The sequence below is a fragment of the Pinus tabuliformis genome, chromosome 5_2 (genome assembly GCF_031772625.1).
Source record: "Pinus tabuliformis cultivar Carrire ecotype Pingquan chromosome 5_2, CPIR1, whole genome shotgun sequence".
In the NCBI taxonomy this organism is placed as follows: Eukaryota; Viridiplantae; Streptophyta; class Pinopsida; order Pinales; family Pinaceae; genus Pinus; species Pinus tabuliformis.
In genome coordinates, this window is record NC_142306.1 from 155667339 (window position 1) to 155685024 (window position 17686).

The following is a 17686-nucleotide window of genomic DNA, read 5'->3' on the forward strand; positions in this document are numbered from 1 at the left end:
CGTTTTCTTCATTAAGGAGAAAGTATATGTCAAACACCAGAGTTGGAAAATGAAGGCCCAGATTACAATCAAAAGTAACAGGTTGTAGAGGTTGCAGCTAAGATCACCAATGGCAGTGATAAGCAGTAATCGAGACAAAGATTTGAATGAGCTATGGCACAGGAGGATGGGACGCTTACACCATGGGGCTCTGAGAATTCTCAGGAAAACAGTATCAGGAGTTCCAGTACTAAGTACCGAACGAGACGATGTCTGCAAAGGGTGCACTCTGGTCAAGTATGCCAAAGCAACGTTTTCCAGAAGTAACAATAGGGCTAAGAGTGTGCTACGATTGATACACTCAGATATCTACGGACTGATGTCCACAAAAGCTCTTCATGGTGCCAAATACTTCGTAACCTTCATCGATGACCATTCCGAAAAGACTTGGATCTACTTTCCGAAAACAAAGGATGAGGTTTTTGGTCGATTGAAAGAGTTCAAGGCTCTAGTGGAGAATCTCACAGGAAAGAAGATAAAAGTGTTGCGCTCAGACAATGGTGGAGAGTATGTTGACAAGGACTTCACCGATTTTTGTGCTAAGGAAGGCAACAGAAGAGAGTGGACAACTCCCTACGATCTGGAGCAAAACGGAGTAGTAGAACGGAAAAGAAGAACTATTGTGGAAGCAGCTAGGGCAATGTTGTATGATTAGGATATGCCTAAATTTTTGTGGGTACAAGCATGTAGCATGGCAGTTTATGTACAGAACAGGACTCCACATAGGGCATTGGGAAAAATCACTCTGGAGAAGGTCTTCACAGGGAAGACACCTGAAGTCATCTATTTCAGGATATTTAGGAGATAGCGTATTGTCGTATACCCGAAGAAAAGAGAAAGAAATTAGATCAAACAGCTGAGAAAGGATATCTTGTGGGATATAGAGAGAATGCTAAGGCATATAGAGTCTATCTTCCAGGGAGTAGGAACGTAGTAGTTCAGCGGGATGTAAAGTTCATGGAGGGCAGAGCTTTCAAGAAATCCTAAGAAATGCCTTCTGTGGAGTAGTCAAAAGACGAGCCGTTGGTCAAACCACTTCGACCAGCAGAAACTAGTACCAGAAATTCTTCTAAAGACAAAGCTTCAGAACAGGAGGAATCTCAGGAAGAGGAAGAGCTGATAGATGTGCCTACCACCAGTGGAAGAACGAGCCGGGAACTCTAACAGATTCTACAGGATGCAGAAGACTTCATTAGTGCACCCAGGAATAATAAAAGGGAGCGAAGACAGCCAGACAGATACCAGGCCTTAGTAGCTCAGGTTGGGGAACCTTCCAGTTTTCAGGAGGTCGTTCAGTATCAAATATGGGTAGCTGCTATGGTGGAGGAATACATCCCTATAATGGTTAATGATGTCTGGGAAGTGGTACCTAGGTTCGAGATGGATCTACAAGGTCCAATATGTTGCAGACGGCAATGTGGAGAAATACAAAGCGAGGTTTGTGGCTAAGGAGTATGCTCAGAAGGAAGAGATAGACTACGAAGAAACCTTCGCCCTAGTAGACAAGTATACTTCTATTAGAACCGTGATATCTCTTGCAACACAGATGGGGTGGGAGATTCATCAAATGGATGTCAAGATGGCATTCTTGAACAGGGAAATAGAAGAGAAAGTATACATTTAACAGCCAGAAGGTTTTGAGACAAATGAGAAGAAATCTCATGTATGCAAATTAAAGAAAGCCGTGGATGGGCTTAAACAGACACCTAGAGCATGGTATGGCTACTTGCAGAAGATGGGGTTCGTCAAGAAGGACGCAGACCCTAATCTATATTATCTGGTCGTAGAGAATGAGCCTCTAATCCTAGTGTTATATGTGGATGATCTCTTCCTGACAGGATCATCCAAGCTCATCAAAGACTGCAAGAAGAACCTAGCCACAGAATTTGACATGAAGGATTTCGGACAAATGCATTATTTCCTAGGGTTGGAAGTTTGGCAGCTGAAGGGTCAGATCTTCCTTGGACAAGGGAGATATGCTAGAGAAATCTTGAAGAGATTCAAGATGCAGGACTGTAGACCTCTGGCTACTCCAATGATCACCAACTGGAAGAAGATTGATACATTAGAAGATAAAGACATTGATCCCACCTTGTAAGGCAGCTTATAGGGTCCCTGATGTATCTAGTCAATACCAGATCAGACATTTGTTACGTTGTCAACACCCTCAGTTAACTCATGGTGGAAACTAAGAGGGCGCACTCGACAGCAGCCAAACATGTTCTCAGGTATATACAAGGAACAGCCGAGCATGGACTATTGTACACCAGAGGCAATGACATCAGGCTGATTGGGTTCACTGACGCAGATTGGGCTGGAAGTACAGTAAATCGAAAAAGTACCACTGGGTACTATTTCAACATTGGATCAGGAATGACCTCGTGGTGTAGTAGGAAACAAAAATCCGTGGCTCTTAGCTCAGCTGAAGCAAAATATATTGCAACTAGCACAGCTTCGTGCAAAGCTATATGGCTTAGGTGTTGAAGTTTCTAAGTTTACTTAGTTTAGAAACCCTTCATGCACTTTTTCTGATTTATTCCTACCTACTTGTTATTTTTCTTTAACAAGTTATTTACAAAGTAAATACTGAAAATAAACACCAATGCATGCTCAACATATTACAGATGAGCAACTGAAAGAAACAAGAACAATCACACCACATGACACCATTATTTTTTGACCAATGTCCCCGGAAAAACCCAATGCGGGAAAACCAGTGCAGCTATCTGAGGGTTTTCTTATTAAGCAATATCAGAGTACAATCTAGGTGTTGAAACTGGCCTACCCAATAGAGAATTTCCTTAGCAGCTCTACCTCACATTTTGAGAGAAATCTCCTCGCTGAAACCCCAGAAAATCTTTTCGACAGCTCCTCAGCACAAAACTGCTATGCAACCCCAGAGTCTACCCAAACTGGACTGCGTCAGCCCCTCTCTATCTCACGTTGGCCCTACGTCAACCTTTCAAGGCCTGCATCAACGCCAGGAGGCCCTACGTCATCTCTGGGAGCCTATGCGTCCGCTGCACTGGCCCCTCTGGTGCTCTGTGTAGCACTTAGCTGCCTTTGCGTGGCCCTTCGTGAGCCCTTGTTGGCTCTGTGTCACCCTCCTTGCCTGTTGCTCTTCCATCTCTCTGTTCCATACTTGCTGCCTCCTGACTGCTCTCAAGACCACTGGTTCAATTTCTCAGCAAACCCCACTCCAGAAATTGAATTGAGTGGTCTCCCTCAGTGTATCCTCCAAGTAACCCTCAAGCCTCCTCTTATACTTTTCCCGTTGACATATCAACGGCCGAGATTAAATCCCTAATCAACGGCTAAGATTAGATCTAGCTTGATCCTTTCCTTTTGGACCACTCTAACACAGATTCATATTAATACACATTAATATTTTATTTTCCCTAAGCTTAGACTTAGGGACTCCATTAAAAATATTAATTATTTTAATATCTCTCGATCTGTTTAGAATCTGCCTAAACCCTTTTTGGGTATTAGAGATCTCATGTGCCCCAACCTCTCCACCAAACTTCGTGGCTAGAGCACATCTGATGCTACCCCAAATCAACATTAGGAAATTGCTTGTGAATCTATTCAGGAGAAGGATGGAAGCAACCAAGATCATGTGTGATAATCAAAGTTGCATCAAGTTCTTTGAGAATCCAGTATTTCATGATCGGTCGAAGCACATTGATATCAGGTGTCACGTTCTCAGAGACTGTGTCCAATGAGGAGCAGTACAGTTGAGGTACACTCCTACAGGAGAACAAGTGGCAGACATCCTCACCAAGGCTCTAGGAAGAACAAAGTTTGTTTATTTCAGGGAGAAGATGGGGATGTTAAAGAATCCATTTCAGTAGCAGAAATGGATAAGTGTCAGGAGTTGCAGTCCAGCAGTTAGTAGTGGTAGTGCTATGGGAAGCATGATGCAATATCTTGAGAGAGAGTTGCAGTACAGGTGCAGCAGTGGCAGTGTTAGTGTCATGGCCAGCAGTACCAGAAGCAACAGTGCAGGGGATGTCAGGCAGCAGGCCAAGCATCAACACAAGTGCCGATGCGGAAGATCAGTGTGATGTTTCTATAGTGAAGCATTGTTAGAGCACATTCCTCGCTAAGAGGGAGTGTTGATTTTTGGTAGCAACAGATGTGCTCTAGCCTTGAAATTTGGAGGAGAGACTAAGGCACATGAGAACTCAAGACCCGAAAATCGTTTTGAGAAATTCCACCCAGATGAGGAGTTATTAAAATAATTAATATTTTTAATGGGTTCCTAAGTCTAAACTTAGGAAAATAAAAATATTAATGGGTATTAATAAAGATAAGGATGAGAAGCTTCTAAGAGACGAGGATCAAGTTTGTTTTAATCTTAGCCGTTGATTAGGGACTTAATCTCAGTGATTGATTCGTCAACAGGAAAAGTATACGATAAGACTTGAGGATCATTTGGAGACACGCCAGCAGATACTCAATATCTCTAGGAAAATCGATTCTCAAGTAAAGGAAATCGATTTCAGAGGGAGAGTTGCAGCGTGGAAGAAGAGGAGGGCATCAGCAACAAGCAGTGATTGACGAGGAGGTGACGCAGGGAAAGTGCGAGACAATGCAGAGAGAGATGCAGTCCAGATGAGAGACGCAGCCCTCACGCACGCTGACGCAGAGGGACGCAGAGCCACTCAAGGCCACGCTGAGCCACGCTGAGTGACACAGAGGTGACGTAGGAGTGGGGGTAGCGTCTCCAAAGTGTCAAAAAGTCTCAAAAGGAAAGTCTCAGCTGTTTTATTTCAATTTCTCTGTAAAATCATTCCTTGTAAAAGCAATTGTTGTTGAAGATTAATAAAGCCCTCATCTGCTGCACCAATTTTCCCACATTGGGTTTTTCCGGGGACAATTGTCCAAAAAAAAAAACTATGTTGATGTGTTTGAATCTTGTACATGTATTTTCTCTCGGTAATTATGTGATAACTACAGTAGAATTTATTTTAATATTTGTTGAAGGGATTTCGTAAATAACTTATTCTGAATAATAAGTAGGTGAAATAAATCAGTTGCTGCAGTAGAATTTCAGTTTAGAAATTTTCACTGTGTGAAAATTCTATCACTACAACAACTGATTTATTTTACCTACTTATTTCCCGATAAGTTATTTACGAAAATCCTTCAGTAAACATTAAAATAAATTCTGCTGCAAATATCACATCATAATATAGAAACAAACACATGCACAAGAATTAACACATTGACACAAATATTTTGGACAATCAGTGCCCGAAAAAACCCAATGTGTGAAAACCGGTGCAGCAAGGGAGGATTTTATTATTCAGTAATTTTTCAGTACAACTGGGTGCCAGATTGGCTTACCCAACAGAGAGAAAATTCCTCAGCACTTCCCCGAGTCTCAGCGTCAGCCAAGCTGACCTTTGTGTAGCTCCCAGGCCCTCTATGTCAGCCCCTGCCTCTCTGCGTCAGCACCGGGCCTTTCTGCGTCACCCACACAGGCCCTACAATGACTGCGCAATATGCAGCCTCTGAGTTTCCCTGAGAGGCTCTGTGTCTGCCTCCGCAACCTCTGCGTTGTTCCCCTGGTGTTGTTCCCGACTCTATTCCGTACTTGCTGCCTCCTACTACTCTCCAGACCACTAGTTCGAATTTCTCAGCTAACCCCGCTCCAGAAATTGAACTGACTAATCTCCCTCAGTATGTTCTCCAACTGACCCTCAAGCCTCTTTTTATACCTTTCCTGTTGATCTTTCAACAACCGAGATTAAATCTCTAATCAACGGATAAGATTAGATTTGGCTTGATCCATGACTTTTGGAACTTTCTAACCCAGTTTTATATTAATACCCATTAATATTTTATTAATACCCAGTAAGATCTCCCCCTTTTGCTACCAAACTTCCAACCCCGGGAAATAATCCATTCGTCCCAAATCCTTCATGTCGAACTCCATGGCTAGATGCTTCTTGTAGCCCCCTATGAGCGTGGATGATCCTGTCAGGAAGAGATCATCCACATATAATACTAAGATTAGAGGCTCATTCTCTACAACAAGATAGTAGAGATTTGGATCTGCGTCACTCTTGACAAATCCCATTTTCTGCAAGTAGATATCGATTCGCCCATAACACGCTCTAGGTGCCTATTTCAGCCCATACAAGGCTTTATTCAATCTGCTTACATGAGACTACTTCTCATGTGTCTCAAAGCCCTCTGGTTGTTCAATGTATACCTCTTCTTCTATCACACCGTTCAGAAATGTCGTTTTGACATCCATCTAATGAATCTCCCACCCCATTTGTGCTGTAAGAGATATCACGGTTCTAATAGATGTATACTTAGCTACCGGGGCAAAGGTCTCTTTGTAGTCAATTCCTTCCTTCTGAGCATACCCCTTAGCAACAAACCAAGCTTTGTATTTCTCAACACTACCATCTGCAGCGTATTTAATCTTGTAGATCCATCTCGAACCTACCACCAATCTATCTTGAGGCCTTGGCACTACCTCCCAGACATCGTTCACCATTATGGAGTTGTACTCCTCTACCATAGCATCTAGCCAAACCTGATGTTGAGTTGCCTCCTGAAAACTAGCAGGCACCCCATCTTGAGCTACTAATCCCTGATATCTATCTGGCTGTTTTCACTCCCTCTTATTGTTCCTTGGCACACCGATGAAGTCCTACGCATCTCGCAGAATCTAACGAAGTTCCCTGCTCGTTCTTCCTCTGCCAGTGGGTGCTTTTGTTGGCTCCTCCTCATCCTGTTATTCTTCCTAACCCAAGGAAGAATTCTTTTCTTTTGTTGGTTGAAGAGGTCTGACCAATGGTTCCTCTTTTGACTGCTCCTCGGAAGGCATTTCTCGAGATTTTTTGAAAGCCCTGTCTTCCATGAACTTCACATCTCGTCAAACTACTACCTTCCTGCTCCCTGGAAGATAGATTCTGTGTGCCTTAGCGTTCTCGCTATATCCCACTAGATATCCTTTCTTTGCAGTTTGATCCAGCTTCTTCCTCTTTTCCTCAGGTATGCGGCAATATGCTAAGCTCCCAAATATCCTGAAATGACCGACTTCAGGCGTCTTTCCCGTGAAGACTTTCTCTCGAGTAATCTTGCCCAATGCCCGATGAAGAGTTAAATTCCTAACATAGACTGTTGTGTTGCATGCTTCTACCCACAGGAATTTTGGCATATCCTAATCATACATCATGAGCCTAGCTGCTTCTACAATAGTCCTGTTCTTTCTTTCTGCTACTCCATTTTGCTCCAAATTGTACGGAGTTGTCCACTCTCTTCTGATACCCTCCTTAGCACAAAAATCAGTGAAGTCCGTATCAACATACTCTCCACCATTATCTGAGCGCAAAACTTTTATTTTCTTCCCAATCAGGTTCTCCCCTAGAGCTTCGTCCTTGGTTTTCAGAAAATAAATCGAAGTTTTCCTTGAGTGGTCATCAATGAAGGTAAGAAACTACTCGGCACCACTAAGAGATTTAGTGGACATGGGTCCACGGATATCTAAGTGTATCAACCCTAGTACACTCTTGGCCCTGTTTTTACTTCTAGGAAATGTTGCCTTGGCATACTTTCCTAGAGCACATCCCATGCATACATCATCTCATTCCGTACGAAGATCTGGAACTCCTGTTACAGTGCTCCTGAGAATTCTCAGAGCCCCATCGTGCAAATATCCCATTCTTCTGTGCCATAGTTTGTTCAAATCCTTGTCTCCATGACTACCTATTAGTGCCATTGGTGATTCTAGTTGTAGTCTGTACATCCCAATCTGCACTTTCTTTTTCTAGCTCGGGTGTTTGACGTACACTTTCGCCTTGATGAAGAAAACGTCATAGCTTTTGCCTTGAAGTTGCGACACGGAAAGTAAGTTCATCTCCAATCCTGGTACATGCAGCAAATTGGTAGCACGGAACCACTCTCCCGTTTATGTTTGAAAAACTATGGCACCCCTCCCTACTGGAGTACATTTTGCCTTGTTCCCCGTGGCGATATGAAAGTTCATCTTCTCCTCCCGATAATCTGAGAAACATTCCCAGATTCCCGTCATATGCCAAGAGGCCCCACTGTCTATATACCATACCTCTAATGATGCAGAGCTAGTCACACAAGCCGCTTCTTCTTCCAGCCTGGAAGCCAACATAGAGAAATCGAAATCACTTTCTCTTGTGCAATTTTCTGAAAATCTGTGCGAATCTCCTGACGTAGATGCCTTTGCATCATGGTCTCGACCCATAATTGATTTTCCCTTCCTGTCTCTAATTATTCACTCTCACACCATGTGAAAATTCTATCACTGCAACAGCTGATTTATTTTACCTACTTATTTCCCGACATGTTATTTACGAAAATCCTTCAGTAAACATTAAAATAAATTATGCTGCAAATATCACATCATAATACAGAAACAAACACATGCACAAGAATTAACACATCAACACAAATATTTTGGACAATCAGTCCCCAGAAAAACACAATATGGGAAAACCGGTGCAGCAAGGGAGGATTTTACTATTCAGCAATTCTTCAGTACAACTGGGTGCCAAACTAACTTACCCAACAGAGAGAAAATTCCTCAGCACTTCCCCCAGTCTCAGCATCAGCCTAGCTGACCTCTGCGTAGCTCCCATACCCTCTGTGTCAGCCCCTGCCTCTCTACGTCAACACTGGGCCTCTCTACGTCACCCACTCAGGCCCTCCAGTGACTGTGCAATCTGCAGCCTCTATGTCTGCTTAAGAGGCTCTGCATCTGCCTCCCCAGCATCTGCATTGTTCCCTTGGTGTTGTTCCCAACTCTCTGTTCCGTACTCGCTGCCTCCTGCTGCTCTCCAGACCACTAATTCGAATTTCTCGGCTAACCCTGCTGCAGAAATCAAACTGACTGGTCTCCCTCAGTATGTTCTCCAATTGACCCTCAAGCCTCTTCTTATACTTTTCTTGTTAATCTTTCAACGGCCGAGATTAAATCTCTAATCAACAACTAAGATTAGATTTGGCTTGATCCATGACTTTTGGAACCTTCTAACCCAGTTTTATATTAATAGCCATTAATATTTTATTTTTCCTAGGTTTAGACTGAGGAACTCCATTAAAAATATTAATTATTTTAATATCTCCCAAACCATTTAGAATCTACCCAAACCATTTCTGGGTCTTGGAGATCTCATGCGCTTTGGCCTCTCCACCAATTTTCATGGCTAGAGCACATCCAATGCTACCCAAATCAACACACAACAAATACTCAATAACCCGAGGGAAATCGATTCTCAAGGAGAAGGAGTTCGATTTTAGAGGGAGAGTGGCAGGGCGAAGGAAGAGGGGGGCATCACCATCAGTCAGAAACTAAGGAGGAGGTGACACAAAGGGGCAGCGCAAAGGGAAGATCAGAGAGATAGCGCAACAAGGGATGCAGGCCTCATGCAAAAGTGACGCTAAGGTGACGCAGTGAAGGCTGAAGGGTCTCCAGGGTGTCAGAATTTCTCCAGAGCAAAGGAAAAAATTATCTCAAGTGTTTCTCTCAGAGGTGTCTCTATATTTTGTAAAATTGTTCCTTGTAGAGAGATTGTAGTTGAAAAATAATAAATAAACCCTCACCTATTGCACCGATTTTCCCGTATTGGGTTTTTCCGGGGACAATTGTCCAAAAATAACTGTGTTGATGTGATTGATTCTTGTGCTTGTATATCACAGCGATTTTCTCTATGCTATTATGTGACAACTACAGTAGAATTTATTTTGATGTTTAATGAAGGGTTTGTAAATAACTTATTTAAGTAGAAGAAATACATCAGTTACTGCAGTAGAATTTCGTGTTAGAAATTTTCACATGGTATCAAAGCAGAGAGATCGGGCAAAAGGATTAGAGAATCTGCAATAAGTCGGGAGCATGATGATGGGTCAGCAACTCAAAGGGACTCACGCAGTTCTCCCGAGAAAGAGGAAAGCACGAAGAATATGGATCATGACTATTCTTTGTTAGCTTCCAAACTGGAAGAAAAAGTCGCTTGCTTAGCAAGTTCTGCTTCATCTGAGGTTTGGTATATTGGCAGTGGAGCCTCTGCACACATGACAGGAATACGAGAATGTTTTTTGAGCTATCAGGAAGCACAAATGAACTTGCAAAATCACCATGGGAAATAAGTCAAAATGTACCCCCATAGGGAGAGGTACTATAGTCTTTCAAACAAAAGCAAGGGATCGGTTTCAAGTGACCAATGTGCTACATGTGCCAAAATTGGGGATGAACTTACTCTTTGTATCTCAGTTACAAAACAAGGGTTATGATGTTTTCTTCATTCGGAAGAAAGTGTGTCAAACATCCGAGCTGGAAAAAGAAGGCCCAAATTGGAGTCAAAAGTAACACGTTGTATAAGTTACAGCTAGAATCTCCAATGGCACTGATAGGCAGCAGTGAGGAAAAAGATTTGAATGAACTATGGCACAGGAGGATGGGACACTTGCATCATGGGGCTCTAAGAATTCTCAGAAGAACGTCACAAGAGTTCCAGAGTTGAGTACCAAACGAGACGATGTATGCAGAGGGTCCACACTAGGCAAGAACCCAAAGTAGCTTATTTTGGAAGTAACAATAGGGCTAAGAGTGTTCTGGGACTGATACACTCAGATATCTGCGGACCCATGTCCACAAAAGCTCTTAGTTGTGTTGAATACTTTGTCACCTTCATTGATGACCATTCCAGGAAGACTTGGATCTATTTTCTAAAAACCAAGGATGAGTTTTTCGATCGATTCAAAGAGTTTAAGGCTCTAGTTGAGAATCTAACAAGAAAAAGGATAAAAGTGTTGCGCTCAGACAATGGTGGAGAATACACTGATAAGGACTTCACTAATTTCTATGCAAGGGAAGGCATAAGAAGAGAATGGACAGCTCCTTATAATCTAGAGCAAAATGGAGTAGCAGAGAGGAAGAACAGGGCTATTGTCGAAGCCACGAGGGCAATGCTATATGATCAGGATATGCCCAAATTTCTATGGGCAGAAGCATGTAGCACATCATTGTATGTTCAGAAGGACTCCTCACCTGGCATTAGGTAAGATTACTCTGGAGAGTGTCTTCACCAGTAAGAAGCCTGAGATGAGTCATTTGAGAATATTTGGGAGTTTGGCATACCGCCATATACCCGAAGAAAAGAGGAAGAAATTGGATCAAACTACAGAGTAAGGATATCTTGTGGGATATAGCAAGAATGCTAAGGCATATAGAGTCTATCTTCCGGGAAATAGGAAGATCCTAGTTCGACGGGATGTAAAGCTCATGGAGGACAGAGCTTTCAGGAAATCCCGAGAAATGGCTTCCGAAGAGCAGTTAAAGGATGATCCATTAGTTAAGCCACTTCAACCAGCAGAAACCAGCACCAGTATTTCTCCTAAAGACAAAATTCCAAAGGTATCACAACAGGTGGAGCCTCAGGAAGAGGAGGAGCAAATAGATCTACCCACTACCAATGGAAGAACGAGTCAAGAACCTCGACATATACTATGGGATGCAGAGGATTTTGTTGAAGCTCCTAGGAACTAGAAAAGGGAGTGTAGACAGCCAGATAGCTACCAAGCCCTGGAGGCTCAAGATGGAGAACCCTCTAGTTTTCAAGAGGTCGTTTAACATCAAGTATGGGTAATGCTATGGTGGAGGAATACAGTTCCATAATGGTCAATGATGTTTGAGAAGTGGTTCCTAGGCCTCGGGACAAGTCAGTTGTAGGTTCGAGATGGATCTACAAGATCAAATATGCTGCAGATGGCAGTGTGGAAAAATACAAAGCCAAGTTCGTGGCTAAGGGTTATGCTCAGAAGGAAGGGATAGACTACGAAGAAACCTTCGCCCTGTAGCCAGGTATACTTCTATTAGATCCGTGACATCCCTTGCAGCACAAATGGGGTGGGAGATTCACCAGATGTACGTCAAGACTGCATTGCTGAACGGGGTGATAGAAGAAGAAGTACACATTGAACAACCAGAGGTTTTTGAGACACATGAGAAGAAATCTCATGTATGTAGGTTGAAGAAAGCCTTGTATGGGCTTAAATAGGTGCCTAGAGCATGGTATAGTCGAATTGATGGTTACTTGCATAAGATGGGATTCATCAAGAGTGTCTCAAATCCCAACCTCTCCTATCTACTTGTAGAGAATGATCCTCTAATTCTGGTGTTATATGTCGGTGATCTTTTTCTAACAGGTTCATCCAAGCTCATCAAAGATTGCAAGGAAAACCTAGCTACAGAATGTGACATGAAGGATTTGGGGCCGATGCATTATTTTCTAGGGTTGGAAGTTTGGCAACAAAAGGATGGAATTTTCTTTGGACAAGGAAGATATGCTACAGAAATTCTAAAAACGTTCAGAATGCAAGACTATAGACCTATGGCTACTCCAATGATTACCAACTAGAAGCAGATTGATATATCTGAAGATAAAGAAGTCGATCCCACCTTGTACAGGCAACTCATAGAGTCCCTGATGTATTTGGTCAATACCAGGCCAAACATTTGTTACGCTTCCAACACGCTCAGTCAGTTCATGGTGGAACTAAAGAGGGCGCACTGGGCAGTAGCCAAGCATGTTCTCAGATATGTACGAGGAACAGTCGAGCATGGACTAATGTACACCAAAGGCAATGACATCAGGCTAAGTGGGTTCCCTAACGCAGATTGGGTTCGAAGTTCAGTAGATCAGAAAAGTACCATTGGGTACTATTTCAACATTGGATCGAGAATGACCTCCTGGTGTAGTAGGAAACAGAAATCCATAGCTTTGAGCTCAGCTGACGCTGAATATATGGCAGCGAGCACAACATCGTGCGAACCCATATGGCTTAACAAGTTGCTTCTGAATCTATTCAGAAGAAGGATGGAAGTGACCAATATTATGTGTGATAATCAGAGTTGCATCAAGCTCTCTGAGAATCCAGTTTTTCATGATCAGTCGAAGCACATTGACATCAGGTGTCACATTATCAGAGACTGTGTCCAACGACGGGCAGTACAGTTACAATACACCCCGAAAAGAGAACAGGTGGTATATATTCTCACCAAAGCTCTAGGAAGAACAAAGTTTGTTTATTTCAAGGAGAAGATGGGGATAATTGAGAAACCATTTCAGTAGCAAAAGCGGATAGTACAGGAAGTTGCAATTAACAATGGTAGTGCTATGGGCAGCATGATGCAGCATATTCAGAGGGAGCTGCAGTATAGATGTAGCAGTGACAGTATTGCAGGGGAGCGCCCGCCCCTCGATCCTACTCCCAATCCGCGCTCCAGGCGAGAGCGGGTCGGGAGCGCACTCCCATAAAAAAAATTGCGCTGCCTACCTATTTCTGGAGCTAAGCAGGGAGCGTCACTCTGGGAGCAATTTTTATAGCCCGGGAGCAGTCAGGGAGCGATCGCTCCCGACCACTCTTTGGTTATAAAAATCGCTCCCGGAGCGATGAGAACGACCGACGGGAGCGGACCACGCGGAAAGAAACAATAAATAAAAAACAAAATCAAAATTAAGAAGTACAAAAAAAAATTAAAGAAACAAAAAAAAAAACAATGAGGCGGAAAAAAATTTGGCTTTTTTGGAAATGAAAGGAGGGAGCGAGGGAGGGAGGGTTTCATTTCATCATTGTGAGAGTGAGAGTGAGATTGAGATTGAGAGAGGGTGAGAGTGAGGAGCAAGGAGAGAGTGAGAAAGAGCAAGGAGAGAGCGAGAAAGAGCAAGGAGAGAGTGAGGAGCAAGGAGAGAGCAAGAGAGAGCAAGGAGCAAGGAGCAAGAGAAAGCAAGGAGAAAGAGAGTGAGAGAGCAAGAGAAAGCAAGGAGCAAGGGGAGATTGAAGAGCTTGCAAGGGGAGATTGTGCAAGGAGAGAGTGAGGAGCAAGGAGAGAGCAAGGAGCAAGAGAAAGCAAGGAGCAAGGGGAGATTGAAGAGCTTGCAAGAGGAGATTGGACGCCAAAGAGGTAGGCTCTACAATAAGAATAGTGTCTAGCAAATTTTTTTTTAATGTTTATTCCTAAATAAATAAATAAATTTTTCTCTATTTCCCATTCCCATTCCCATTCCATTTTTTTAAATTTTGCAGATTCAAAACTTCAAATTTCAAACATCTTGGTTATATTTCTTCACATTTTTTTCTTCTTGGTTCCTTTTTTGGTTATTATGGTGCAGGAGAGTAGAAAAAGGAGGGTTGAAATTGAAAATGAAGAAGGGGGTGAAGAAGGGGGACATAGTGGATTTGATGAAAATCCCGGTGAGGCGGAGCTGCAAGAGAGTGAACATGAGTCAGCTCAAAAAACTAAACAAGACCAAACCCCATTGTGGAAATATGTTAACAGGCCTGAAGTAGGGAAAGGGGGTGGAACCACTAAATTTCATTGCCCCCATTGCAACAATAATTACACAGGTTCATACACCCATGCCAGAAAACACCTCTACGGGAAAATGCCATGGGATGGAAATAAACAAATAGGAATCAAAACTTGTATAGGTGTGTCAACAGTAGATAGAGCCAAATACATAAGGGGAGAGGAGGAAGCCCAATACAAATCTAAAAAATCAAAGGGTTTCTTTGAACCAAGCTCACAATCACATGCACAAAGAACTCCTTCAGGATCCTCCCAAGGCAATGGATATGGAGGCAAAGGGTCGCCAGGTTTAAGGCGTAGAACCATATCAAATTTCCTTGATGAAGGGTGTAGGAATGATGTGGATTCAAAAGTTTACAGGTTTCTCTACGTATGTGGGATACCATTCAATGTTCTTCGCTCACCTTATTGGCACGAAATGGTTTCTGCCATAAATGATGCCCCTAAAGGATACAAGAGCCCTGGGTTTGACAAGGCAAGAACCATTGGACTTGATCATGAAAAAGCAAAAATATCACATTCTTTGAATAGAATGACAAGTTCTTGGACTGACCATGGGGTGTCCATTGTATCTGATGGATGGACAAATGTAAAAAGCAAGCCATTGATAAATGTTCTTGCTGTGTCTATTAGTGGTGCCATCTTTCTTTCAGCATATAACTACTTAGACAAGTTCAAGACCGGCATCAACATTGCAGAACCATTACTTGAAACAATTGACCGTATTGGGCCATAAATGTCATCCAAGTCATCACTGATAATGCTCCTAATTGTAAGGTAGCAGAAGCAATTATTGAGGATAAATACCCCAACATATTTTGGTCTAGGTGTTTGGTTCACACAATGAACCTTTTGATGCATGATATTGTTAAGAACAAAAACGAACAATACAAATGGATTGGTGATTTGTACAAGAAAGGCAAACAAATTAATATTTATTACAAATCATAGCAATACCCATGGCCTTTTCTACAGTCACTCAAGATTGGAGTTGTTGAAGATTGCTAGGACTAGATTTGGTAGCTATTACCTCACCTTCAGGCGCCTTTTGAAGGTAAGAGAGTCATTGGCTAGCATGGTATTGTTAAGAACAAAAACGAACAATACAAATGGATTGGTAATTTGTACAAGAAAGGCAAACAAATGATGAAATTTATTACAAATCATAGCAATACCCATGGCCTCTTCCGCAGTCACTCAAGATTGGAGTTGTTGAAGATTGGGAGGACTAGATTTGGTAGCTATTACCTCACCTTCAAGCGCCTTTTGAAGGTAAGAGAGTCATCGGCTAGCATGGTATCAAGTCCACACTGGGAGGTATTAAAGGAAAGGGCTACAAATGCAGCTGACAGGCAAGGTTTCGAACAGGTGGAGGAGGTCACTCTTGATGGTATGTTTTGGGCACGTGTGAGGCAAGTATTGGATTTCACCAAGCCCATTTATCACATGATTCGGTTTGCAGATACAGATAAACCAGTGATTGGCAAGGTGTATGAGCAGATGGATACCATGTTGGGGCAAATAAAAGATATTGTTCATAACAATGATCCCAACTTGTACAAACTGATTCACGATTGTGTGTGTATATGGTGGGATAAACTTAATGTTCCACTACATTGCTTGGCGTATATCCTTACGCCAAAATACTACTCTACATCTTGGTTGGGCCAACCTGCACCAAGGGGTGGGGTTAGGGCCAAACGCCATATAGATGAAGACGTATCTACAGGATATTTGGAAGCATTACAAAAGTTGATACCTGACAGGGAAGAATGTGCTAGTGTGCATCATGAAATAGGCAGATACTTCAGTTGCACTGGTTTGTTTGGTACCTTTCATGCAATGGAAGATAGAGACAGATTTCATGCTCTCACATGGTGGGAATCATATGGCAGCCATGGACTTTTGCCAAAATTGGCAAAAAAAGTTCTCTCACAGGTTGTAAATACTTCTGCAAAGAGGTGTTGGAGCACCTATAGCTTCATACATAATGTGAAAAGAAACAGACTCAATGAAAACCGGGTAGAAAGCTTGGTTTATGTGCACTACAACTTGAGGTTGTTGAGTCATTACTGTGATCGGGCTTATGAGGATCCAACATATAAAATTTGGGACAACCACCCAGAGGATGATAATTTGGAGGATGGCACTATACATCTTGAAGAACTGGAAGCGGAACTTATAAGAGAGGAAGATGAAGCAACAACCATGCCACCTCCACCATCCAGTAGCAGTGCTCGAGTTCCGAGTCTTGTTCCTTTGTTGTCGCTGCCTCCATCTACACCCTCACGTGGAGGGCATGTGCCTTCTAGCTCTGGTCGTCAGTCTGTGTGGGATACTCCTAGAAGACCACCACGACCTGCTCATACATTATACATTTCTCGTGGCAAGGGCCACATGTAGTAGTAGATAATAGATTTACAGTTTACTTGTCTTTTCTAGTTTCTATTAGTTTTCATAACTGTTGAGTCTTGACTCTTTCATATCATAATGATATTTTTTGTAAACAATATATGACTGTGACAATTTAAGTTTGAAGTTTGAAGTTGGCAATTATAACTCATTGGTAATGATTCTGAATTATGAATATGATGCTTCGTGAAAGTTGTTTCATTTCATTTCATAATTCATTTTATAACATTTCATTTCATGTTAGATATTATTTCTTGTAATGGTTAAACTTAGCTTACAAGTACAACTTTGGTGATCAATGATGATAAATGTTATATATTGAATTTTTTATTTTGAAAGCTTGAAGTTGAAACTTTAAGATTGATGAATCATGATTCACGACTACAAGACTCAATATGTTGTATGTTACTAACTTGTGGACGTGGTTGATGAAGATTATAACTTCTAGATGATTGATGTTATATGATTGATGGTTCAATGATCAATCTATGTTTTTTTATGTTTTTTATATCTAATTCATCATTCTACATGTTTTTGTTGACATATATGTATTAAAATATAAAAAAATATAAAATATATATATATATATATATTATATAAAAATCGCTCCGAGATTCACTCCCAAACCGAGAGCTTTTGAAAATGTCGCTCCCGCTCACAAGTAACACTGAGCAGTGACAATGGCAGTGTCATGGGCAGTAGTACAGGTTGCAGCAGCACAGTAGATGAGGGCAGTAGGCCGAGCATCAGCAACGCAGAGGACCGATGCCATGGATCAGTGTGATACTTCTGTTGGGAAGTATTGCTAGAGCACATTCCTCACTAAGAGGGAGTGTTAATTTTGGGTAGCATCGGATGTGCTCTAGC

The 17686-nt window shown here is 42.2% G+C and overlaps 1 protein-coding gene across 6 annotated transcripts in view; it reads right to left on the reverse strand.

The window, feature by feature from the left end:
• Positions 1-17686, reverse strand: part of LOC149157990 (uncharacterized) — a 459039-nt gene that overhangs the window by 224338 nt on the left and 217015 nt on the right. The window lies entirely within an intron of this gene.